General features: G+C 36.8%; 1 long non-coding RNA gene across 8 annotated transcripts in view; it reads left to right on the top strand.

The window, feature by feature from the left end:
- The window catches only part of LOC115291615, a 101537-nt gene that overhangs the window by 26626 nt on the left and 48035 nt on the right, over positions 1–26876 (top strand). For 7 of the 8 annotated variants that reach the window (XR_003908584.1, XR_003908579.1, XR_003908581.1 and 4 more), the window contains exons 1-2: positions 16773–16848; positions 25688–25782. This is a non-coding gene — a long non-coding RNA (uncharacterized LOC115291615). Of the gene's footprint in view, positions 1–16772; positions 16849–25687; positions 25783–26876 lie in introns of those variants that run through there. The other variant, XR_003908580.1, reaches the window with a different exon arrangement.

The raw sequence follows: 26876 nt of genomic DNA, 5'->3' as shown, positions 1-26876 counted from the left end.
TGTACACTTTAATGTTAGTTTGTACCTCAAAAACACATCTTAAAAAACATTTATAAGTGGGCTCACTAGGAGGGACAAAAAGAGTGATAATGTTTGCAACTATATAACCAGCAAAGAATTAGTATCCAAACTCTATAAAGAACTTCTAAACTTTAATAAAAGAAAAAGAAGTATACACAATTCAGAACAAGTAGGCAAAGGATAAAAATGGGCAATTATGAGCCAATGAACAAGAAGCTGACGAGCTGTTTAAGCTAACTAGGAAGTAGGGAAGTACAAATTAAATCAAAGTGAAATGCAATTTCATACTCATCATATGAGCAAAATTAGTTGGTCAGGTAACACAAATCTTGGTAAGGTATCAGTTGCTAGGAGCTCTGAGGGGTTGCTAGTGGATGTCCATACTAATATACTTGGGAGAGCAATTTGATAGTTCTAAAAACGTTGAAGATGTGCATAGCCTTAAACCAATAATTTTATGCTTGTGTCTACAACCTAGAAATATTTCCCCAAACATTCACAAGAAAAAAAATCTAGACTGTTTATAATAAAGTGGAAACTTGTTACCTAATAGAAATATAAATAAACTTTAAATGTGTTCTATTTATGCAGTGTACACTAATTTCTTGGTTAAAATAAGTGAATATATCAACCTATCTCAGTATATACATTTGTCACAAATATGAGTGAAAAATAAGATATATTGTAATACTACTTATGTAAAATTTAAAACACAGAAACAATAGTATATATTATTAATGTACATATACATATGTAATACAATTACAAAAATATTCATGAGAATAATGTACACCAAGGTCAGGATAGTAGATGATGAATGGAGGAGGGTGGGGATTTTGCTGTGTCTTTAACTTTTATTTAAAATAAACTTTGTATGAAGGATACTATATTATTTTCTTTACTTTCAAGTTACTTCATAATTAAAAATCTTAATTAGCCAAAAAGAAATGAGACTAGACTATGCCTTGAATTTTTCATGAATTATCTTCTCTTGGACTTGGTCATATATTCTAACACAATTTTATAAAACTTAAGACAACATGTCCTCCATGTCATTTTAATCCTAAAATAATTTCTTCTAGAGACAGTACAGTGGATAAAAGGCTGTGGCCTGGAAGAAGGAATTGGCTTTGAATTCCAACTTTTTATAATCCTAGATGAATCTGTTTACTTCACTGAATCATAGGTTTCTCATCTGCAAAATAATGAGTTTGGACTATGTTATGGGCTGAATTGCTTTTCCTCAAAATTCATATGTTGAAACTCTAAGCCACAGTACCTGAGGATGTGACTATATTTGGATGCAGGCCTTTAAAGAGATGATTAAGTTAAGAGGAGGACATTAGGTTGTGTCCTAATCCATTCTGACTGGTGTCCTTATGAGCAGAGGAAATGTGGACACACAGAGACACCAGGGATGCATGAGCACTGAAAAAAGACCATGTGAAGGACACAGCAAGAAGGTGTTCATCTGCAAGCTAAGGAGAGAGGTCTCAGAAGAGAACAAACCTGCCAACATGTTGATCTTGTCTCTTTAGCCTCCAAAACAGTGAGAAATTAAGTTTCTGTTGTTTTAGCAGCCTAATCTGTGGCATTTTGTTATGGCAGCCCTAGCAATGTAATACAGTAAAATAATATCAATAATATCACTGCTAATGTCTTTTCCAAACGTAAATTTCTAGTGTTGTTTTTAGAAGATGCCTTCTCTCTTGATCGTCAAATTGGGTGCAGATAATGCTGATAAACTTGGGGTGGTCCTAATCTTGCTTGTCTGTCTTCCTCTGCCTCTAGATATTTGCTACGTATTGGTAGAATCTCACCAGTTAAGAGTGTAGAATTCTAATATACACAAGAAAACTTTACTCCCTCAGCTTTTGTGTATACTTCTTCATTACTATGTTTGGTGTTTCAACTCACAATCAGTGCATGAGGATTAAAGTGTGGATTTTTCTGACCTTTATCTTTTCTATGATTATCATTGGTAAAATACCAATGAGTCTATATAAGTAAAATCTTCTAATCTCACCAGTTTATTTCTACAATTATAGTCTCTGCATGTTTCCAGTGCCGTTATTATCAGATCCTCCCCCATTTTACTCTTCACTTAATTATGATAAATCATAAAAATATCAATGTATTTGGTTTCATAGTAGGTTAAATGATATTTTCTGGGTGCAAAGATAGCATATTTTGCATATCTTCATGATGGCACAAAGCATGGTAACTAGGACTCCCTGGAGTAATTATTGATTCTATAACTGGAGTAGGAATTATACAAGATGAGTCTGGACCATCCTGTAGTGCCATAAAATTAGGAAATGCTCACAAACAAAATCCATATTGATGGGAGTGTGTCAAAGGGAAACAGAAGCCAACCAAAAGAACTCTTCCTGGCCAAAACTGGAGCAATTTAAGCAATAAAACAAAGTAGTATTGGATTATAACCCAAAGAATAAAATAAATATTCATGAGTCCTGTCTTAATAGTATCATTGTAACAGATGATTGGATAAATAGATGATGATAGGAGAAGGAACGAATTTATGTATAAGGACTCCAAATAATTGATGTAGATACTGTACCCTCAGGGAGAGGAAGAACTCCCCACTTCTTAAGCGTGGGCTGCACATAGTGACTTCTTTCCAAACCAGAGAATATGGAAACAGGCGGGGAGAGTAACTTTATAGTGGAGAAGCCTATTAGACACTCAGGTGGTTAAGGTCAACAGCAATAGTCATACATTATGGTGATAGTATGTACCCTTGATATGCTGTGAGGAAAACGGCACTTTAATACCATAATATTCTTCCCCCAACATCCATAATCACCATATAATCATAAGAAAAATATCAGACAAATTCCTGCCAGGGGAGGGGGAATACTGCAAAAATCCTGACCAGTACTCCTCAAAGCTGTCTAGAATATCAAGCAAAAACAAAGTCTAAGAAACTGTCACAGACAACAGGAATCTAAGGAGACATAACAGCTAAATGTAATGTGGCATTCTGGATAGACTCCTGGAACTAAAAAGGGTTATTAGGTATTGATCCATTAATTGTAACAAATGCACCATATTAAGTAATAAAAGGAGAAGCTGGATCCGGGAACTCTGTGCAGTATCTTCTTGATTTTTCTGGAAATCTAAATCTGTTTTTTCAAAAAAAGAAAAAAAAGACTATTTAAAGACAAACAAAATCAAACTTCAAACCTAAGGATTATTATGACATTTTGAGCTGAGCACTGATGATAATATTATATAAAAGGTTAAAGTGTCTCAAAAGCGTCTTTTCATTAGCTTTCCAGAATAAAATGAATTTGAGTTTTATCTTAAAAAACAAACAAACTTAGGATTATGAAGTCTATCCTGGTTCCTGGTACGTCACAAAGCTTTTTCCTGAAACAGTTAAATTTGGGAAAATGTAATTTAGTTAGATATTTCATTTTTTATTACTTTTCAGTTTTGAAATTTGCCTTTACAAATATGATAAAATTATCATAAATCCTCACTTGCAGATCAGGACACCAGTACAGAGGTATGTTCAAGGTTATAAAATTAACAGGACCAAATGGAGACCAGAACCCAATTTTCCTAGCTGAAGATGTGGTATATACCACAACGTGGTCTCCAAATACTTTATGGCACGTGTGTATCAGGTAGCTATTTTGAGAATCATCCCCAAGTATATGTTTGTATGTTTATGAATCATATGCATGTACTGCTAAATTAATTTTGGGTAAAGTATAAATCATACTCTAAACTAAATATTAAGATGATTCAATAACAAATGCACATACATTAAATTTCTCTATTTTCCTACATACCAGGTACTGTTCAGCCTTGCTTATAACGTTCTGCTGAATACTAGGGTTCCAATTATTTATTGCTGTGTAAAAAACCGTGTCAAAACAACAATTTGTGGGTTAAAAGCATTCACATTTTGTTATTATTTTGCCTGGTTCTAGGGTTGACTGGGCTCAGTGGTTTCCACTCAGGGCATCTCTCAGGATTGCAGTCAAGTAGTGATGGACCAGAATCCTCTGTTAGCTTTGCTCATTCCCCTGTGGTGCCTGGGCGGGGAAGATGCCAACAGCCGAGGCTCCTCATACCATCTCTGTCTCTCTCTGTTCTCCCTTTCTCTCCAGCACGATGTCTTCAGGGTAGTTGGAGATCATCCATCGTAGTTCAGTGCTCCAAGGCCACATTCCAAGAGAGAGCCAGGTGGTTGTTTTATCTCTTTTTATGACCTAGACTCAAAAAATTCATGCAGTGATGCTGTGGATTCTGTTATTTAAGAGTCACCAAAGTCAGTGTGTTTTCAAGGGGAAGGGACCTAGACTTTACCACTCTTAATGAGAACGATGTCAAAGAATTTGGTGACATGCTTTAAAATTATCAAAACCAAGAGCGCCTGGGTGGCTCAGTTGGTTAAGTGTCTGATTTAGCCTCAGGTCATGATCTCACCATTGGTCGGTTTGAGCCCTGCATTGGGCTGTGCTCAGAGGCTGCAGCCTGACTCAGATTCTGTGTCTTCCTCTCTTTCTGCCCCTTCCCTGCTCGCATTCTGTCTCTCTCAAAAATAAACATAAAAAAAAACTAAAAAAAAAATTATCAAAACAAGGGTCAGAACTCTGGTAATTTTACTTGATGAGGTAAAGTCTACTTAAGAATCCACTGGTTTGAAGGAGGAATCTAGGTATCACCCCATACTTCTGACAGGTGCCTTATTGGTCATTTTCACAAATAATTCTACTGATACTCTCTTCTTCTGCAATTCCTTAAAGAGGAAAAGTACTCATTCTCAGACTCCTCAGAACTCTTTCTCTCTCATCTTCATCTACAGCAGCTTCCCAGGGATTTTTCCCCATCAGCCCAAAGCTGTCTCTACCCTGGACTGGGGATAGGGGTTTTACAGTAAAGGCTACTGATACTGTTTTTGCTTTGTTTGTTTTGTTTTGTTTTTGTACTTTGCTCTTTCAGCAAGCTTTTTTTTTTTATGTTTTATTTATTTTTGAGAGACAGAGAGAGACAGCTGGAGCAGGGGAGGGTCAGAGAGAGAGGGAGATACAGAATCCGAAGCAAGCTCCAGGCCTTTGTGCTAGCTGTCAGCACAGAGCCCGACGCGGGGCTCGAACCCACAAACCGTGAGATCATGACCTGAGCCGAAGCCGGATGCTTAACCGACTGAGCCACCCAGGCGCCCCTTTCAGCAAGCTTTAACATAAATGGTTGGCATCACTAATTATTCTACTGACATCACTACTATTCCACTTTTTGACTCCTTGTTATTCAGGACTCTCTCTCTCTCTCTCTCTCTCTCTTTCTCTCCCTCTCTCTCTCTCTCTCTCTCTCTCTCTCTCTCTCTCTCTCTCTCTCTCTATATATATATATATATATATATATATATGTCTGGATTACACTTGCTTTCATGACCAGTGACAAACTAAAGAATATAATTATCCATGCCATTGTTATCTTATTTCCCAGACAATTCTGCCTCAAATATTCCTCCTCCTAAATGAAAACAAACGAACTATAACTTATGTTAGAGGATAGCATGGGCACCTCTCTTTGGGGTGCATGCTAAAGACACTATTTCTGTTTCTTCTATTGTCCCTTTAAACCTCTCAGTTAAGTAGTTCTACTTTTTTACCCAATTTGATATCTTGGACTTACCACTTTTCTATTTTTTTCTGATTATAAAAGAACTCTGACCACTTTCAAACTCAAAAACATCCTCGTTTTCTTAATAGATTCAATCCAGAGTTCTAATATAAAAAATTCTAATATAAATTCATTTATAGCTACATAACCTCTCGGTTCTGGCTTGTTACTGTGTGGAAGCCACAATATGGAAGAGGTAAGGGCTTTGTCACTGGATATTTTTCCTCTTTCCCTGCTTTGAGCTTTGCTGCCTCCTGCTCCAGATTGTTTCTGGCTCTGTGGTAGTGGTGGGAAGAAAAGGAGGAGGGATAGATGGGTACCTTTCACTTTTCAAGTTTCAGGAAACTGGAGTTCTTATCTTCTTCCTGTTCACTTTACTATCCTCATTTGCAAATCTTCCTGCCTTTTTCCACACTCAGAAATTCCTGTTTGAGTAATTTTTAAAATGAAGGGTTTTAGGAAGTAGAACTTCTAGGCCTTGTGGATGTGGTGCTCTCTAAGTACCTGGAGGTTTAGATAGACCTGAGGCAGGGAAGAGCGCCCAGGATAAATGGATTTTGATCACTGAAATACTAGGTTTTGCAAAAAAAAAAAAAAATGATAATGGATCAAGAGAAATGTTCATGGAATATGATGAGAATTCATAGTTGCCAAGTTTTATAAGGTACCTAAACTTAATTTAATGAGGGACAAAATATATTTTCATACAATTAGAAACAAGGCTTAAATGCAAATTATCCAGGAAGAATTATAATAAAAGTCACTCATATTATGGGCATCTGGGTGGCTCATTTAGTTGAGCATCTGATTTCTTGATTTCGGTCAGGTCATGATCCCAAGGTTGTGGAATTGACCCCCATATCAGGCTCTGCACTGTCAGCATGGCGATTGGGATTCTATTTCTCTCCCACTGTCCCTCTCCCCTACTTGCACCTGCTCTCCAAAAAAAAAAAAGTGTGTATATGTAAAATTCATACTAAAGTGTAAATGGTTAATATAAAAGCAGTCTTTGACATGATGGTAAGAGAAAAAGTTCACTGCACTTCTGATGGGCAGTAAAGGAAAACACCCAACATCTGGATGAGAAAATGGCACACAGGTGTTTAAGGAGACCAAGACTGGCTCTTTTTTTTTTTTTTTAACTACAACTGCCTTTGGATAAGTAAAAGATTTTTCCGAGACATGTGACATTTTATATGGGCCATGTTTCAAATGTTCTGTCTCAAAGTGCACAGAAAAGAACTTAAAAGAGACAGGGGGAGCCCCATTTTTTGTGGACAGTAATTCTGATTCTGAAGAACACATACAGCTGCTCAGCAACACTGCTGGCTTGAGAGATGAGGTCTTGGGAATTACCAAAGAAGTGCTTTTAAGATAATAGAGTTTTACCCTGTTCCATTGCCTGCAGGGGAACACCAGGGCAGATGCCTTTCTCTCACAAAGGAGTAAGCCTCTAACACCTAACAATGAAGGAACTGAGGCTTTGGAGTTGTTTTCATGAAAGACACACACGTACACACATATACACAAATTCCTGTCATAGTTCACATCACTTCAGGATTGACAGTACTTACTTTTATTTGTCCTTTGGTTTTTTGTTTTTGTATTTTGGTTTTTTGTTTTTGTTTTTGCTTTTGTTTTTTCAGTTTTGGTGGCATTGGTACATGAATGTCACCTGGAAGATCAAGTCTTCAAAGCAGGAGGAAAGCAGAGACAGGAAGCAACTATGTGGAAAATTCAGGGAGATTTGTTGCTTCTGCATGTATGAGCATAGGCATGTCTTTCTAGAAGCTGCTAAGGAACTGACCAAGGCTAAGAAACTGCTTTTGAAATTACCCTTGTAATACTCATCCTTTACGTTGGTTTCTTTCACCTCCAAAACTTTCATGATTATTGGCTCTTCTATTATTTGCCATTTCATAAAAGAATTTCAAAAATTGTAAACATTACAGTTCATTTAACCTTGTAACCTTTTTCAGCTTTGAGCCCAGGCCTCTTCTTTAACTTATGTTATAAATAAGCTGAGTTTTAGTCTGTCGCCACACACAAAATTTAAGGGACATTGTCTTTTGTGCTCACTCATCTCCTTTGTCAGCACTACTTTTGGTGATTCTGTTGCTTCCATCTGCTCTGGCCCCTACATCCTGGCACCAGTTCTATCTTGGCTGCCATTCCCAAGTAGCCTTTCTTTTTTCTACTCAGTAAATCGATATGGGAAACAGTGGCATTTTTACACTTTGGCATGAGGTGAGAATGTTTACATTTGATTTTTTGGATCCCAAGATACAATTTTGAAGCAAAGGCTGATAGTGGTGAAAGTGGCAGGTGAAATTATATGGAGCCCTGCCTTATGCCCCTTTTAACAAATATACCTTAAAAATCCTCATCCTTATACTAGATCAAAGGGGAAACCCTCCTCAGTATTGCTTTGTCCAGCTGGGACTTGTAGTTATCTAAAAGATGATGAGATTGTCATTCTTCATTTAAGATAAGACTATAGCTATAAGAATGAACAAGAAGTGGAAAATTGTTACAGTATATTCACAAATCCATCATTTGGAATGAATGCCTAAGATGATAAGTTGGAGGTCTCTTAGAATCATCCAGATAATGTCTTTAAGATTCCACTTCTTGTTATGACAACTTGGCCTCTCACATTACATCTATTTGAAACTACTACCAAACTAAACAGACAGACAAGAGGATGATTATAATAGAGTAAAGCAAATTCTTTGTGGTACAATTGTCACATGTTTTACTAAAATCAGTACAGGTAGAATTGTGCTGAGGAATTTATTTAGCTGATAGTATGTAAGATAGAGTAAGTCTTACTAAGACAGAAATTTGTAAGGCATTCTGCTTTCTTGGTTTTTTGCTTCCTTTGGACAATAGAAGTGATTTTCATAGCTAGCAAAAGTCCACCTGACCTGGGTAGCTATCTAAAAAGATAATTGTAGGTATTATTTAAGATTTTATAAGGTAATAAATATACTTTTCTATAAATAACTGAGTCCAAACTTTCTATACACGTAGCTTTTGTTACACCACAAAATTTTTAAATCGCTCAGCACTCTTCATTATTAAAAAATTTTTTACCTTCTCCCATCCCCCTTCAACTCTACTTCACTGTAATCACTGTAAAATTATTTTGTAACTATATCCATTCAGATTTTTTATTCAATGGCTTCATTTTTATTTTTTGAAGACTTTTCTTCTGGAAACCATACCAGATGGATGTTGGCCTCTCGGGAATTTCCTTTATGTTTCTAACTGATTTTTTTCTATTTTTAAACTTTATGCATTTATGATGTGTTCTTGGAAAATTGGTCAATTTTCTCTCCCAACTCACTGATTTGTTCTGTAGCAATGCCTATTTAGTGTACATATCAAGGTTTGTTGTTGTTTAATTTCAACAAATATATATTACTTCTTTTTTATAATTTTCTGTCTCTACTTCCTAGACAAAATACCTTCCTGCATCACTTTAAGGACAATTACATTTCATTTTTTAATATAGTTTATTGTCAAATTGGTTAACATACAGTGTGTACAGTGTGCTCTTGGTTTTGGGGGTAGATTCCCATGATTCATCGCTTACCCAGTGCTCATCCCAACAAGTGCCCTCCTCAATGCCCATCACTCATTTTCCCCTCTCCCCCACCTCTCCATCAACCCTCAGTTTGTTCTCTGTATTTAAGAGTCTCTTATGGTTTGCCTCCCTCTCCATTTGAACCACTTTCCCCCTCCCATTCTCCCATAGCCTTCTGTTAAGTTTCTCAAGTTCCACATATGAGTGAAAACATAGGATATTTGTCTTTCTCTGACTGACTTATTTCACTTATCACAATATCCTCAAGTTCCATCCACATTGCTGCAAATAGCATGATTTCATTCTTTCTCCTTTAAATAACCTTATTTGATTGCAGAAGTCGTTATTTTTACTCACTTATTAGTTCTGTCTTCATTTTTCTCCCTCGTGGTGTTAGTTTTCATCAAAACTCATCTATATAGTTCAGAAATCCAACTGTTAGTAGCTAGCCTGAGAGGAAGGGTGGAATCATCTTCTAAGGGGTTGTTAACTTCACCTGTTTTCAGCTACAGTGACGAGATGGGAATAATGTCTCAGCAACTCATCTTCTGGCCTTAACATCTGCCAAATCTTACATGGTGTCATCACCTTTTTTGGGTGACATGTCTCTGACCTAAACACTGCTCATTCCTGGAGACAAACCCTACTATAATGTCAGGGCATGAGACATAGGGGCCGAGAGATGCAGAGTCAGCCAGTTTCTATGCTTTCCTTGCAGTAACCAATTAAGCCTGTCAATAGAACCATACTTTGCATAATAGTTGAAAGATTGCTTTTAGCACTTAACAATATATTCAGGACATATTTTCAGGTTATCCACCTCATTGTTTTTAATAAATGCACACTATTCCATTGTATAGACATGTTATGATTTGTTTAATTACCCCCTTATGGATTTTAAAGTTGTTTCCAGTGTTCTGCTATTGTAAACAAAAATTTGACTGTATTCTTTTCATTATTTTCAAAGGATAGATTCTTATAAGTATGAAAGCATGATTGCTGGGTCATAGAGTACACCCATTTTTAATGATGTGTACTATCATTAACAACAGAGAGTATCTGCTTCTCCACTTTTAAATCAACTTAGTCTTTTTAATTTTGCCAAGCTGATACATGAAGAATGGTATCTGACTTATTTTGACTTGTATTGACTCCATTATAAAATTTTTCTTCTATATTTCCTTCTAATTTTATTACAGTTTTGTTGTTTTTACATTTACATCTTAAATGATCTGTCACTTATGATGGTATAAATGTGATACAGGAATTCAACTTCTCTTTCATATGTGTCAATACCACTTATTGAATAAGTGGTACCCTTTCCTCACCGATGTGAAATGCCAAATTTATCATACATACATTTTAATATATACTTGCATTGTTTCTGAACTCTATTCTAGTCTGCCAACCAATTTCTCTATTCTTATATATGTATTAGACTTTTTATTTATAATGACAAGGAAGTGCATATTATTATCTGGTGGGCCACATCTCTTCTCATTATTTTTTTTCAAAATTTTCTTAGCTTTTGTATCCACTTGTCAGATTTTAGAAGGAAATAAAAGATCTAGCTTCTGTTTGGAATGCCATTGCACTTATCTAATAATACAGATCCTTTATATCTGAATGGAGTTAAGTCTTGTCATCTGGGAAAATCATGTTTCTTCCTGTATGTCCTTGAGTAAGACTGTATAAGTTTCTTCTTATAGTTTTTATATCTTTTCTCATAGTAAAACATTACCATTTTTGTTGCTAATATACACTTGTTCTTTTTCTCCATTTCCTTTTTAATTTTATTTTTTTCCATAAAGAAAACCTATTGGCATATTTTCTTATACAGGTCCATTTTATTGAACTCACTTATTCTAAAATTATTTTAACAAAATAAGCCAAAAACAAAATGGAAAGACAACCTACTGAATGGGAGAAAATATTTATATATCATATATCTGATAAGGGGTTAAGATTCAAAATGTATAAAGAACTCATTCAACTTAATAACAAAAAAATTACAAACAATTCAACTAAAACATGGGCAGAGGATCTGAATAGACGATTTTCTAAAGAAGACATACAGATCACGAATAAGTACACAAAAAGTTGTTCAACATCCCTAATATTAGGGAAATGCAAGTCAAAATCACAGTGAGATATGCCCTCACAACTGTTAGAATGGCTGTTATGAAAAGTATAGGAAATAACAAGTGCTTGCCAGGATGTGGAGAAATGGGAACACTTTTGCACTGTTGATAGGAATGTCAGTCGGTGCAATCACCATGGAAAACAGTATGGGGATTACCCAAAAAATTAAAAATTGAGCTGCTGTACGATCCAGCAAATCTACTTCTGCATATTTATTTGAAGGACATGAAAGTACTAACGTGAAAGCATATATGCAACCCCATGTCTCTGTGGCATTATTTGCAATAGCCAAGACATAGAAACAACTGAAGTGTCCATCTATGGATGAATGGATGAAGCAAATTTGGCATATGTATACAGTGGAATATTATTCATCCATAAAGAAGTAATGAAATCTTGCCATTTGTGACAACATGAATGGACCTAGAAGGTATTATGCCAAGTGGAATAAGTCAGAGCAAGACAGATATTGTATAATCTCACTTATATGTGGAATCTAAAAGAAAATTACAAATCCAAACTTACAGATACAAAGAACAGATTTGTGTTTGCGGGGGTTGGTGAAATGTGTGAAGGTTGTCAAAAGGCACAAACTTAAGTTATAAAATAAAAAAGTCCTGGAGATATAATGTACAGCTTGGTAGCTATAATTAAAAATAATATATTGAAATTTGCTAACAGAGTAGATCTTAAAATTTCTTATCACCAGAAAACAAAATTAACTGTGTGTTGTGATGGCTGTTAACAAGCCTTATTGTAGTGATCATTTTGAAATATATATATATATATATATATATATATATATATATATATATGAAATCATTATGTTGTACCCTTGAAACTAATATAATGGTTTATGTTAATTATATCTCAACTTAAAAAAATTACTCCAACAGCTGTGAGGATCATTGATTAGAGAAGAAAGAATGTAGTTGTTAAAACAGGGAGAGGGACAAAACATAAAAGACTCTTAAATATAGAGAACAGAGGGTTGCTGGAGGGGTGTGGATGGAGGGGATGATCTAAACAGTGTAGGGGATTTTAAGGAATCTACTCCTGAAATCATTGTTGCACTATATGCTAACTAACTTGGATGTAGATTAAACAATTTAAAAAAAAGAAAGAAAGAAAAAGAATGTAGTTGTTACAGTAACCCAGACCAGAGAGGGTGGTAGCTTGCAGTAAAGTCATTGTATTGGAGACAGAGAAAAGTTGATCACAATCAAAGTTAAAATGTTGAACTTCAGTAATTCCTTTACTTTGCTACCCCATGCAATCAGCCATGATAACTTATAGGCTCCAACTTTTACTTTCTCTGCCATGACATCCTATTTCTCATAAAAATAGTAGTAGTAGTAGTAGTAGTAGTAGTAGTAGTAGTAGTAGTAATAAACATTTAGTTATTTCTTTTGGATTCCTTGGGCATAAAATTACATTATCTACAAACAATAAGAGTTTCTTTTACACAATTTTATCAATTAGCAGACTCTTCTGAAACTCATATGAGCTCTAATTTCCAAACTATTGGTGACCTTCAGTTATATTTGTATTACCCTTGGCTTTATTGGGGACGATTTTAGTACATAACCTTTTAATGTCTTCTGTTGGTTTCTTTTATGTATTCATATATATATATATTGTTTTTTAAGTAATCTCTATATCCAACATGGGGCTCAAACTCACAACCCTGAGATTAAGAATCACATGCTCTACTGACTAAGCCAGCCAGGAACCTCTTTTCTGTTGGTTTCTAGTAAATACTACTTATGATGTTTAGGAAATTATCTTTTCTATTTTTATATCAGAAGCATTTTTTTAAAATGAGAAATATCGGCCACATTTTATTAAGTTTTCTCTTTAAAGGGCTGGTAATAATCCTACATCATCTGAGGAAATTCATCTGGCCTGATCTGGATTCTTTCTCTCTACCTGCTATGTCTCTGGTCCCATGTGATCTGCAGTAAAACATCTGCTGCTTACATTTTTATCATTAACTTTAGTTTTATGTATATATATTTAATGAGTGCATAATGTACTGAATCTTTCTCAACCAATTTTTTTTAGAAGGCCCAATTTTGTTCAAAATCTTACCAAATGCTCTCTGTGGCCATATGATGCTGTGACTCTTTTCTCATGTCTCCGTCTTTCATTTGGATCCATGTTCTCTCTTTGGCAACTAACCCTGTTTTCTCTGTGGTAGCAGCAACCTCAGTGGCAACAGGAGTAGGGGAGATTTTACATCCTCTTTGGCAAGAATAAACACTTCCTGCCTGGAATCCAAAATGAAAATAAATTGCCCACTGTGCAAAAACATGGAAGTCATGATACTCCTGATGAAACATCTTTAAACAGTCTCCCAGCAGTCATGGTTTTGGGTGTTACTCTTTACACAACCATAGGGGTCACATTTCCATGAGATTTTGAATAATTTAGCAATAAAATACAAACTATTTATTCTGTAATGTCTATCTTTTTTTTTTTGCACTGTTTACACTTTAGCATTTTATTAGCTCTGAGAGATGATGTCCAGGTTATTTGCATCTTTATTTCTGCCATTCATGGCAAAAGAAAGAATGGAAGTATCTTGGGCAATCAAACAAGTTGGCATTGTGAATGATTACAATTATAATCCTCAAGCTAATTCTTAAAAACAGGTTTTTTTTTTTTTTGCACTCAAATGAAACTAGATAATTAACATGTTGCTGTGTATTTTCTTTTGTAACAGGTCATACCAGTAAGAAATTTAATTGTATTTTATCCTTTGTTTGCTATACAAAATGATTCTTAATTTTCTATCTTCCCTTGACCTTTTTATGATGCTAGTTGTTTTTGTTTTTCTCATATCTAAGATTACCCCCATTCTCTCAAGCCTTCTTCATTTACTAATCTTTTTAATTTGGCTGCTGTCTCTGGATTTTTCCAGTTTCTTGATGTGTTTTAACAAAGAAAACTAAGAATTTGAATGCTGAGTGCTTTTAATTGCCAGGTAGGGAAGAAAAATCATTTGTGTTTACATGGCCATACTCTTATTAACAACAGTTCCAATTCAGTGTTTATTTTTCTGGCGAGAGTATTTATTATTGACTCATCCTTTTTATTCCTTTCCATATAACCTTGAGGGCAATACATAATGAGCAGGAAATGAAACTTAAAGCATAGTTCAGAGATGGGGGTCACAAGAAGGTGGTGTGATGGTTTTTCAAAATTAGCTTAGCATTTGTGATATTTGCTAGGCAAACAAACTTTGGGTATTAAATCAACAATATATTGACAATTATGCACAATACAAATGCCATTCTACCTCTACTACACTTCGACCGTGATGCAAATAGGATCACATTAAACATTCTTATTGCTGATGTTATCATAATTTTGACTTAGTTCCTACAGATTGTTTTCAACCTTTTATCTTTACATTTACAAATAATCACTTTGTCTTATTTCATTTTTATTGTAGATATGAATTCATACTTCCTGACCATAAATATACATTCAAGGGTATTTGATGGTACTTTCCAGTTTGGAAAAAGCTTTCATGTATGTGTTCTCACTTGATCCTGTAGCCTTATGGGTGGACAGGAAATGGATTTTTGGTTTCATTGTACAGATGGAAAATCAAGGCCCAGTAGAAGCTGTCTTCTTAGCTGTCTGTCTAAATGAGCTGGCAAATGTGAATAATATGATAAATACCTGTTAGAAGAGCTTGGGTTAGTGCATAATTCCACTGACTCTTGGTCAATTGGTAGTTTAAGTACACAACTCTATAAAAAATGTTTAGCTATTACTTTAACTCTCTTTCATCATTGAGTTTAAACTGATATGTCCACAATGTAGGCAGATGGAATGAATATGGTCACAGAAGTTAAGAAGGAAAGAATAAAGAGAGTCAAGGAAGAAGCTAGAGAGAGTAGTCTCACATAAATTTTCTCGGAGAGCTCATGGAACTGTTGTCAGACATTACCAATCCAAATTTAATTTTTAAATCTATCTGACCCATTTGTTACTGACAATATAAATTATGCAAATGAGGGCATATATGAACATCCATTACTTGTATAACTAATATTCCCAGTTTATATTGTGTGTGATTTGTGTTTGTATTCATAGAAACAACATTAACTACTGCTTCAAGTCTTTTACTCTAAGCCTCAGACCTCAAAACTCACAGCTCTTTCTCAGAGGCCTAGCGCTTACCTCGCTGCCACCATGAGAGCTGTTCCATACTCTGGAGCCTGCAAGGGCATTATTTTTCTGTAACTGAGCTCTTGCCATGTGGCTTCATTTCTAGATGAAAGACCACCCAGACTCTCTCCCCTGTAGCCTTTCAACTTAAGTTTGTCCCTACAAATGTTGCAAACTTGAGATCAAAGAGAAAGTCATAACTTATATTAGGTATAAGTCTTTTTTTAAGTTTATTTACTAATTTTGAGAGAGAGATGAGAAAGAGAGAGAGAGGTGAGAGAAAGAGAGAGAGAGAGAGGCAGAAAGACAGTGGGGCTCAATCTCATAAACTGTGAGTGAGGTTATGACCTGAGCAGAAATCAAAGAGTTGGACACCCAACTGACTGAGCCACCCAGGCTACCCTATTAGGTATCATTCTTATTAAAGTGTCTATAGATCTAATAAAGAAGGTCAATAGCAGAGATTTCCTAGAGGTAAATTATAAAATGCAACAGTGGAAACTCCAAATGTTTTAACTTTCATTTCTGTTTAACTTCTGAACCTATGATGATTCTATCAGCATATTCCAGAACTGTGAATGTACCTAATCTATTTTGTGAGTAGTAGCATTCTAGCTTTGAATAAGTTATAATTATGGACACTTTAGTATAAGGCAGAGACTTCTGCTCCCCGTGCAATTCTGGCTTTCATTTCTGGCTCACTGCCACTCTCTCCTGTGGCAAAGACCCAGAAGCCTGGGAACAGAAGAAATACACTATCAGTTCTCATCACACTGACCTGGCTTTTTGCCACTTTCAGCTGAGAGCACCTGAAAAATAACAACCAGGTTAGCTGCCATTTTATTGAGCCAGGGAAAAGGAAAAAACCAAATGGGCATAGTATTCCTTGATTTAAACTAAATTTAGTTCAATCTATCACATATTTTTGAAAGTACATTCTGTGACTGGCACAAGGCACACAGAAATGAATGGGGGTTTGCTTCAGATGAGGCAGGTGCTTACAATACATTGTGATTAGGCTACTTGCAGTTTTATGTAGAGGTAAGCCATAGTATCTCACTCTTATCCCAATGAGAGGATCACTTGTCCATCTGCATTAGACCTCACAGTCCCTTTGTTATATCAGAACATGGCATGAGATTCTAAATACTCTCTGCAGCTCCACGGGGGGCGCTAGAACAACCAGTAGGAAATGATGGACTGATCTAACAGTCTTGCACTCTTGGAGTAGCTGGCAGCCAGTGACATTAAAGGTATTAAAGGTCTAACCTTCTTAGGTTTCGGATTGGCAGAAGATCATTTTACTAGTTAGTAGAAAATCCGCTAATACAAAGACTTTTTAAAAATATCAATAGCAAACTTGCATTAGAAGCTGTCATGGTAATAAGCCATCCTTGCAGACCAGGGAACATAGTAAGTAGAATGAAAGTTATTGAGATAATATTGTAGTTTTGAACTCCATCAGGGATAATAGCAATGATTCACTCCAGAAAGATATTGTAAATAATGACCAATTAATTGTTGCAGAAATTTTGAAAATAAGTACATGAAAATCAGAAAGACAGATCTGGGTGACCCAATGAGTCTGGTTTTTTAGAGAGTCCTCCACCTGAGTCCTCTGTGATGAGGGCTAATGGTATATTTGCAGTTCCTTCTGTCAGAAGCCGTGAGAAATTTAATCACGCTATTGTGACTTGAATGTGGACTTTTCTTAAAGTACCTCTGCCTCCTTCTTTTTTCATTACTAAACCTTAAAAACAATAAGGCTGATAAGTAGAAAGACACCTTTAGAAAAAAAGTGACCCTTTAATCCTTATTTTATTTGGGAAAGCAACCAGAGGTCTTTGATGATGGGGTAGAGTAGTCTATCCATTTGGAAGAGTAACCAGGAAAGATCTATTTTTCTGTCTTCTGCATAGCACTTTTGCAATTTGCATTTTCCTTTTCTTAAGATGCAAATAGCACTCATTTGGCTTCTCTGACCTGCCATCTCTCCTGTCATGCTTGCAGTCATGTTGAGAAAATGACATCTTTACAAAAGGTCAAGTATTTGTCATATGTAAGAAAGCTCTCTCAGAATTATGATCTCAAGATACAGAAACAAAAAGTTAGGTTACTAAAGTCTTTCAATTAGGTTTACCTGTTTGAATCATGAGGAATGCACCCACTGAATGGGTGCTTTGGATTACTTATGAGGAGGTCTTGAATGAAAGTTTTCATCCATCTTGAAGCTATCATCTCTGATTCCCTAGTGCCTTCAGAACCAAACAGTTCTCCCACTGCTTAGGGTTGTTTTCAGGATGTGGTAATGTTATGAGGCAGTCATTCTAAACAAGTGAAAAATAATAGTACCTTTCAAAGTATGTGCATCTAAAGGAGGTGTTCAGAATTAACCAAGTATCACCCCTCAATATCCTTCAACTCCTGACAGGTATGTACTCACCTTCTGGGCAATTTTTAAAAAAATAAAATGACTGAAAATCATTTTAAACAACTTATTTATTATATCTATCTTTGTGATAAGAACAGCTTACAAACAAGGAATGTTTCCTGTGTGCACCTGATATGCATTCTTATTTCATGCTCATCGTGAGCCTGTATGGTGGTAGATCCTTTTTTTTATCACCTCATTCTACTAGTAAGTCGGCCATCCCTTCACCCCCCACTTCCATCGCCAGCCCTATTGATTCTATCCCCAGGATACAACTTGAACAGTCTATTTAGCACCGTAGCCAGGATCAACCTGCTAGTTCAAGATACTATCATCCCTCACTTAGCCTCCTGCAGTATCAGTTCTCTTTTCTATTCTGGCTCCCATCCAATCTACATAGTAACCACAAGTACCTTCTTAAAATGCATATTGATTCACATTGCTTCTCCCTATAAAATCCTGCTCTGTGAAGTTCTGTGGAAGCCAAGCCACCATATCCTGGATGTTCCAATCCCACTCTCTTCTCCATCCTCACCTTTAACCACCTTGTCCTTGCTCCTGCCACGCCAGGCTCACGACGGTCTTTCTTTTCTAGAAGCTGCACCCTTGTCTCCCCTTCACATGAGCTGTTTGCACCCAGGCTGCCTGAAGCGTTCCCTCAGAATCTGCCTGCCTACTCCTACTCCTCATCTAGGTCTCTGCTGAAACATCACTTCTCAAAGTTTCCTCAACTCATCCCTCTAAACTGGGATTTCACTCTTTGCTCCCCCAGCAGCATCTATATATCTGTATCTATTTTTTGTCTACTGTATCTACTATGTTTTCATCCACATGGATAGATTTTGTCTCCGACCCTTGCTGATCTGGTCCTAGACATGCCATAATTTTACCTTATTAGTCCAAAATCACTTAACATTTAAAATAAAAGCAGAACATTTTAGAGGTACTTCTTAAGATTTGGGAGACCAAAACCAGGAACAGCATACCATAGTTCCATAATATTTTATTCCAAAATCCTGATCTGCACATTTCTGTGGGAATTTTTCTTAAAACCTCTGATTGTCCCTCCTTACTTTGACTTCACCATTACATAGGATCCAACCAATACAGGTGCTCTAGAATTTCCATCACCAGTTCCCCAAGATAATAGCACTTATATTCTCCATTCAAAATGCATAGCAATTATTTCTGGTCTAGCTTCTACTCACTAATCTCCACTGGTTACACCTTGGTCTACACAGACAATCCAACCACTAGAACAGTTTAAAAAGCTGTGAGGAGGGCCGTATGGGTGGCTTAGTTCGTTAAACGTCTGACTTTGGCTCAGGTTATAATCTCAAGGTCTGTGAGTTCGAGTGGGACTCTGTCGTCAGTGCAGAGCCCACCTTGGATCCTTTGTACCCCTCTCTCTCTGCCTTTGCTCCACTTTATTTCTCTCTTTCTCTCTCAAAAACAAATAAACACTAAAAAATAAAAAGCTGTGGGAGATATATGTAACTTAATGGGATTTTGTTACATTAATTTCTCTGTTTTTTTTTAAGTTCATTTATTTATTTTGAGTGGGAGAGGGACAGAAAGAGGGAGAGAGAAAGAATCCCAAGCAGGCTCTGCACTGTCAGCACAAAGCCTGATGTGGGACTTAAGCCCATGACCTGTGAGATCATGGCCAGAGCTTAAATCATGAGTTGGAGATTTAACCAACTAAGCCACCCAGGCAACCCTCTGTGATATTTTTTTAATGCTTTTATTTATTTTTGAGAGAGAGAGCACAAGTAGGGGAGGGGCAGAGAGAAAGGGAGACACAGAATCCAAAGACAGACTCCAGGCTCTGAGCTAGCTGTAAGCACAGAGCCCAATGCGGGGCTCGAACCCACGAACTGTGAGATCATGACCTTGAGCTGGAGTCAGGTGCTTACCCGACTGAACCACCCAGGCGCCCCTCTGTGATTTTTTTAAATGCCTTTCTCCTCACTAGACTAAATTCCATGATAACAGAGACCATGACTATTATATCCGTAGTTAATATCTCCTGCACCTAGCATAGTGCCTGGCTCATGAAAACCACTAAATACATAGTTCTTCAATGAATTGAATAACTTACACGAGATCACATAGTAGCAAGTAGTGGAGCCAAAATTTGAATCTACATATGTGACTGATTCCAAAGGCCCTGTTTAAACACACACACACACACACACACACACACACAACCACAACCACAAAGCTCTAAAATCCATGACTGATGCAATTGTGCAATGTGCATGCAAATGGATGTACGGTCTTATACATACCTGATTTGTCTTTGTCAATCAAGGGCTCGCATAATGTATTTTTGTGGTTGTTCTCTCTTGTGATAAATGCATTGATGCTTAAAAGATGTAAGCACTAGAGGCCATTATGAGACCTTGTAGATATGGTTCTAACTTGTGTTTTTCCTAAAAGGGAACTACTGATCATTTATCATTCTACCACCTGCCTCCTCTTATCACATTTTCACGATCTAGAGTGTGAAGAGAAATCCCAAGCATCATAAGACATAATAACTCTCAGTGCAGTTTCTCTTTCAAAGAATTGAATGGCAATTCCTGCCATAGCAGTAGAAGACTTAAAGATATAAATGTATGCAAACACTTCGGGAAGCTATTACACGACCTTTAAGGTTTGTGTGCGATCATGCTTTCAGAATGATCAGTGAGAGAACCAAACAGGACAACAACAGGTGGCAATGCTCTGGGCTCCCTACTGCAAAGTAGGGTGCCCTGCAAGGAGAGCTCTTCGTGTGGTTTCTGAATGGCCCAATATATCATCAGACAGAGAAAGCAGAGTCACTTTCTAAAATTAGCTTTTATTCTCAAGTTATCAATGATAACTCATTTATTTATTCATATGTTTATTCATGATGATTCCCAGCATTTACTAAATCACAAGTAATCCCATTTTAAATTACATTTGTATGCCAATTTAACGTTTCTCTTTTTGGTTATAAATTTAATATAATTTGGAATATTTGGAAAGTACTGGAAAAAGGGTAAAGATTATTTTTTTTAATTCTTCAAATTCATGGATAAACCCAATTTTGGTCTGTATATGTGCTAAGGAACATACGCATTTCAGTGTTTGTGTACATTCCTACTATAAGTTATGAAAAAAAGAACTGGGGGGCGCCTGGGTGGCTCAGTTGGTTAAGCCTCCGACTTCGGCTCAGGTCAGATCTCACATTCGTGGGTTCAAGCCCCGCGTCGGGCTCTGTGCTGACAGCTAGCTCAGAGCCTGGAGCCTGCTTCTGGTTCTGTGTCTCCTTCTCTCTCTGCCCCTCCCCCTCTCATGCTCTGTCTCTCTCTGTATCAAAAATAAATAAAAAACATTTAAAAAAAAAAAAGAACTGGGACTATCCTCTTCTATAGAACAAAGAAGGAAATTTTAGGATATTAAGACAGAAAGTTTCACATGCCTTTTATCCCATGCCGAACAGTGTTCAGTCTTCATACAGAAATCACCAGGACTCTCCCAGCCTTTCATTGGATGGACAGAATTTTCACTGGTGGAGTGGTGTTCTTCCCCAAAGGTGGCTCTCTCCACTTGGTGGTGGAGGACATGTCAGAGGGGTCCTGCTTATAGTTGGACATCATTGGGACTACCAGGCTAGTGTCCCGTAAGAAGAGGGGCTATAACAATTTTTTGTTACTTTCTGCAGAATCAAGATTGTGAGCCCATTTATGAAACCAAGTTATAAAATTCACTTTTGCCATTATTTTGCAGTGACAAGATTCTCTCTTATTCATTCAAAGACAATATACTTACTGAATAGAATAAACAAGAAGGACTTGCAAACAAAGGGGATTTTAAGCAAGCAGTATGAAGATGCTACTCATTTTCTTAGTGCAGGGTTGTAGGTTATATTCCCAAAAATCTATAATTGCTTTATCAGATTTTGCTTTATAACAAAGTCCTTTCTTTTACCTTGATAAAATAAAGACACAAGAAATGCCCATAATAATTTTTAAAGACCATTTTATAAAATTTAATTCTTAACAGCATAGCTAATATTACATAGTATATTATCTGCTTGGACTGTCATAACAAAGTATCATAGACAGTGTGGCTTCAATAACAGAAATTTATTTTCTCACAGTTCTGGAGGCTAAAAGTGCAAAATTGTGCAAAGGGTTTTGACAGGGTTTGTTCATTTGGAGGCCTTTTTCTTTGTCTTTTGGATGGCTTTGTTCTTTCTGTGTCTTCACGTGGTTTTTCCTCTATACATGTCTGTGTTCTAATCTCCTCTTATACAGACACCAGGAAGAGTAGATTAGGGTTCACCCTAATGGTCTCACTTTAACTTAATTACCCCTTTAAAGACCCTACCTTTAAACACAGTCACATATGACTTTATGATTTTGGGGGAGGGAACACATGATTTTGGGGGAGGGAGCACAATTCAGCCCATAACACATAGGTAGTGAATTGAAATTCGGGCTTAAGGTGCACCTGGGTGGTTCAGTGAGTTAAGCATCTGACTTCAGATCAGGTCACGATCTCACAGCTCTTGAGTTCGAGCCCTGCCAGGGTTGTGCTGACAGCTCAGAGCCTGGAACCTGCTTCAGATTCGGTCTCTCTCTCTCTCTCTCTTTCTCCCTCTGCTCCTCCCAGATTTGTTCTCCCCCCCCTCCTTCTCTCTCAAAAATCAATAAACATTAAAAAAAAGTCTGACTGCAAAGTCCAGAACTTTCTACCATACCCTCCATTAATTCTCTTCTCCACTAACTTTATTCCATCTCATTAATCAGCTCTACTTCCTACCATCCCAAGGTGCTGCTTTTTTGCTAGTAAGATTTTGAAGAAATTAAAGTCCCTCTCTTGAGAAGATGGAGTGGGCGAGCTGTGAGGAAAAGAGGTAGCAGTCAGCAAATGAAATGCTTGAAATACAGTTTAAGGAGGTCAGATAATTAGTATCTGAAAAAAACATGTATTCAATGAATGTAAATTATTTGCAAATAATTACTAGATTAATTTGAAGTATTCTCAATTAGTGCGGACTAGTTTAAGAAGAAAATAATAAGACTTCCCCAGGCCTACTTAGTCATTGTTTTATTTGTTCTTCACTATAACCCTGTTAGGTGGACAGAGCTCCTTTATTTTTATCATTATAAAGAATAAGGAGTTGAAGCTCAAAGAGTTTGTGTAACTTGCCCAAGTGGTAGAACTAGGACTCCAACCCATTTCTTTTGATTCCAAGTGCAGTGATCTTTTGCTTGTACTAGCAGCCTCCCTATTCAGCGTACCCACAGGATGCTGTGTGAAGTTCTGGTAGGTAATCTGTAGATTCACCACAGGATATGCTCTCAAAGAACTTCCTTTGTAAGGATCAAACTATCATACTCCTCACCTGTATCCACTTTGCCCCACCCCTGCAGCCCATGGGCACACAGATAGCTACCCAAACTCAGAAAGTCCTATTTTATGGAAATGAATTTTCTAAAAGTGGACCTTAACTGGAGGGTGGTGGGCAACTAACCGATATGCAGTATGATTGAGAAGTTCACAAGCTCACACCTGCCCTTATTTGTTTCCACCAATCTGCCCAGAAGCCACACATACTCTTCTTAACTGATTCTAACACCTCATCCAGAAGACGAGCTAGAGTTAGTTTTCTTTTTTTTTTTTTTAAGTGGCTCAACTGTCACTATCCCAGTGTTTTTCACTAGTGAGATCTGAAATCAATGTTGGGGGCTAAGGCCATCATTTCAAATATGAATAGCAATATATAAAATAGAAAAATATCAGAGTGTACCACATGATATTAGAGGAAATATTATCTCATGAAACTTTTGTTTCCACTTTTTTCTCTATGTGTGTACAAGCCCACATACTGGACCCTTAAGAAAAATGTATTTTGTGGTGAATGGCAGTGAAAAAATTCTTGAGAAACAATCTTTTTTTAACCAATTTTTATACTTTCTTTAAAATTTTTTAACATCTATTAATTATTAAGAGACAGAGTGTGAGCAGGGGAAGGGCAGAAAGAGAGAGGGAGACACAAAAGCTGAAGCACAGAGCCCAATGCGGGGCTTGAACCCACAAATGGTGAGATTGTGAGATCATGACCTGAGCTGAAGTCAGACGCTTAACTAACTCAGCCATTCGGGTGCCCCAGCTTTTCATACTTTTTGAACTGAGCATTCTTTTGATAACATGATAAGAGTTATGGTCTCTCTCCCAAAATAAATGACCACAACTGGAGAGTTTTTCTTGGCCCTTTTCCTCCACACTTCCATATTTAACCTTGAGAAATTTAGAGTTAAGAGCCTATCCTAAAGAGGATGAGAAAATTTATTCAATATTTTGTTTTTAATTCTTTATGGAATAAAATAAAGCTGAGGTTATAGGGTGTTCAAGCAATACCACACCAGCTCCACCAAACTTAAGTATAAAGGGGCAGAAAAGCAATAAACAGTTAAATGAATGAGGTGATTTCAGATCAGGTTAAGTGTTATAAAGAAATTGGTGGAGGGGGGCACCGCCTGGTGACATAGAAGCAAATGGCGAGGAAAAAGGATAGATTAAGGAAGGCAGTTTGTTTTGGGTTGGGCATCAGAGAATGTGTCTCTTTTATCACTGGCCATGCTTCCCCTCCTACATTGCACCTATCAGAGTATTTTACAATATTTTATAGCATTTCATGAATATTTATTGATTAGTGATTTATTCAATTTTTTTCAGGATGGATGGAGAAAATATTATGTCTAAAAGTATAGATTCTGGCATCAGACTACCCAGGCTTGAATTCTTGCTCTGCCCTTTTACTGGCAACATGATTATGGGCAAGTTACTTAATCTCATTAAGCTTCAGTTTCTTCAGGCTTATTTCTAAAATGGAGCAAATAGTATTACCCACATGATTCAACTATTATGAGGATTAAATAGGTTAATAAATGTAAAGAGCTATGCATATTACATTTTCTGATACCCACCGCACTTCTTAGTGGCTTTGAAAAACAACCATTTTGTGATATCTCACAATTTGTGGCTCAGGAACCTGGGCAGCTCTTAGTGGGGCAGTTTTTCTACCTTATCTTCCGTGTTATCAACTGGAATCACTCAGTGGTTTTTAGCTGGCAGATGAGCTATTCAGGGAAGGTGGAGAAGTTCCAAGTGGCTTCATTCACATGTCTGGCATGTGGTAGGGATGACCAAAAGGGTAGAACGGTAGACCACGACTCCTTCATGTGACCTATTCAGTAGGTCTTTTCAGAATAATCATTTCTTATTTAGAAGCTCACCACTCCCGGAGAGAGCGTTCTAAGAAAGGGGAAGTAGTGGCTGATGGCTTCTTAGGGGCTAGGTCCAGAAACTAACACAGAGATACTTTTGCTATATTTGCCTGGTCTAAGTCATCACAGAATCAACCCAGCTTCAAGAAAAAATTATAGACCCCACCTTTCCATTGGAGAAACATTAAAGAATTTGTGTGTCTTTAACCTGACACACTAAGCATGGCACCTAGAAAGTACTAGATAAATATTTAAGCTGTGGTTTTTATATCCTGCTATATCTTTCAAAAATTCTGGTTTTGTGTTTATTTCAGATTGTCAGAGAAAAATAAAACCTTAACTTGGCTTTTTCTTTACATTTTTTTAAAAACCTTTTCATACTTTTTAAAATAGACCTGCTCAATAGATGGCAGTTGGAGATTTAAAAACCAGCACACCCGGCACAGGCCACTGAGCACTAACTGGGGAGTTTCCCTCCCATGACAGAGGTGAGTTTTATTTATGTCACACGTCATACAGAACTTGGTTTCAGATTATCCCTTGGTAGCCTGTAATCCCAGGAATATCACCACACAGTTGTGTGTGTTTCCTCTTCAGGGCCAAGGACTTAAAAAAGTAGATTAAAATTTATTAGTAAGCAATCAAATTTTCCTTGACACAGGTACTACTGGACAGAACCTCAAGCTCTCCTTTCTTCCCCAACACGAACAAAATCTTCTAAATTAAAAGGATGGAAATAAAAACCCATATAAAAAATTGGACATGATCACATTTTAAAATTTCTTGTAAAAGACTGGGGATTGTGTGGCATTAATCTAAACGGACATTTCCGGTAACCACTTACACCCACTAACGAACCAGCAACTTAATGTGGGTTCTGCATTCTAATCTATTGGTTCGGCTGTCCTACTGAGTATTTATTTGCTTTGGCCAACTCTGCCTATCTTGTTTTCCTTTTTATTTAATTTCCCCCCCAGATGTAATACTGCCCTGAGGTACACAGATGCTCTTTTTGGTTTGTGAAGCTCAAGGTCAATTTAAAGGCAGGTCCCCGGAGAAGTGAGCATTTGTGGCTGGGTCATCTATTTCCCTGAATCTGTTACAGCTTTTGAGATATATGTAAGGAGGAGCAAACAGATAAGCCAAATTGGTTTTTGAAATGAGGGACACCTACGAATGGAGCACTATTGACCATGAAAATGTAGCATAACAGTATTTATTTGCAGAAAAGATCCATTTCATCATTTTATCCTCTAACTCAAAAACAACATGTGTATACCCTGTTCTTTAAAAAAAATCATCAAAATGTAAGCCATTCCTACCCCCACCCACCAGCCTCAGTTATGTCTTTTAAATAAATTCTGTTTTGAAGTCATTATTTTTCCCAGGTTTCCCAGCATTACCACTCCCCCTCCCAAAACTGTTCTAATTTGTGTAGCAAGACAACTTCATAAGGGATATTTGCTAGTGAGAGTATTGATTCAGTAATGGAGTTGCAGTTCAATTGTGGTGACAAGGAGCCTGCTTTTTTGTTCTTTAAGGATCATCAAGATATTTAGACTCCAGGGTATGAAATTTGTAC

Source organism: Suricata suricatta, chromosome 5, assembly GCF_006229205.1.
Source record: "Suricata suricatta isolate VVHF042 chromosome 5, meerkat_22Aug2017_6uvM2_HiC, whole genome shotgun sequence".
Classification (NCBI taxonomy): Eukaryota; Metazoa; Chordata; class Mammalia; order Carnivora; family Herpestidae; genus Suricata; species Suricata suricatta.
The sequence above is the reverse complement of the archived record's forward strand: the minus strand, read 5'-3'. Positions and strand labels throughout refer to the sequence as shown.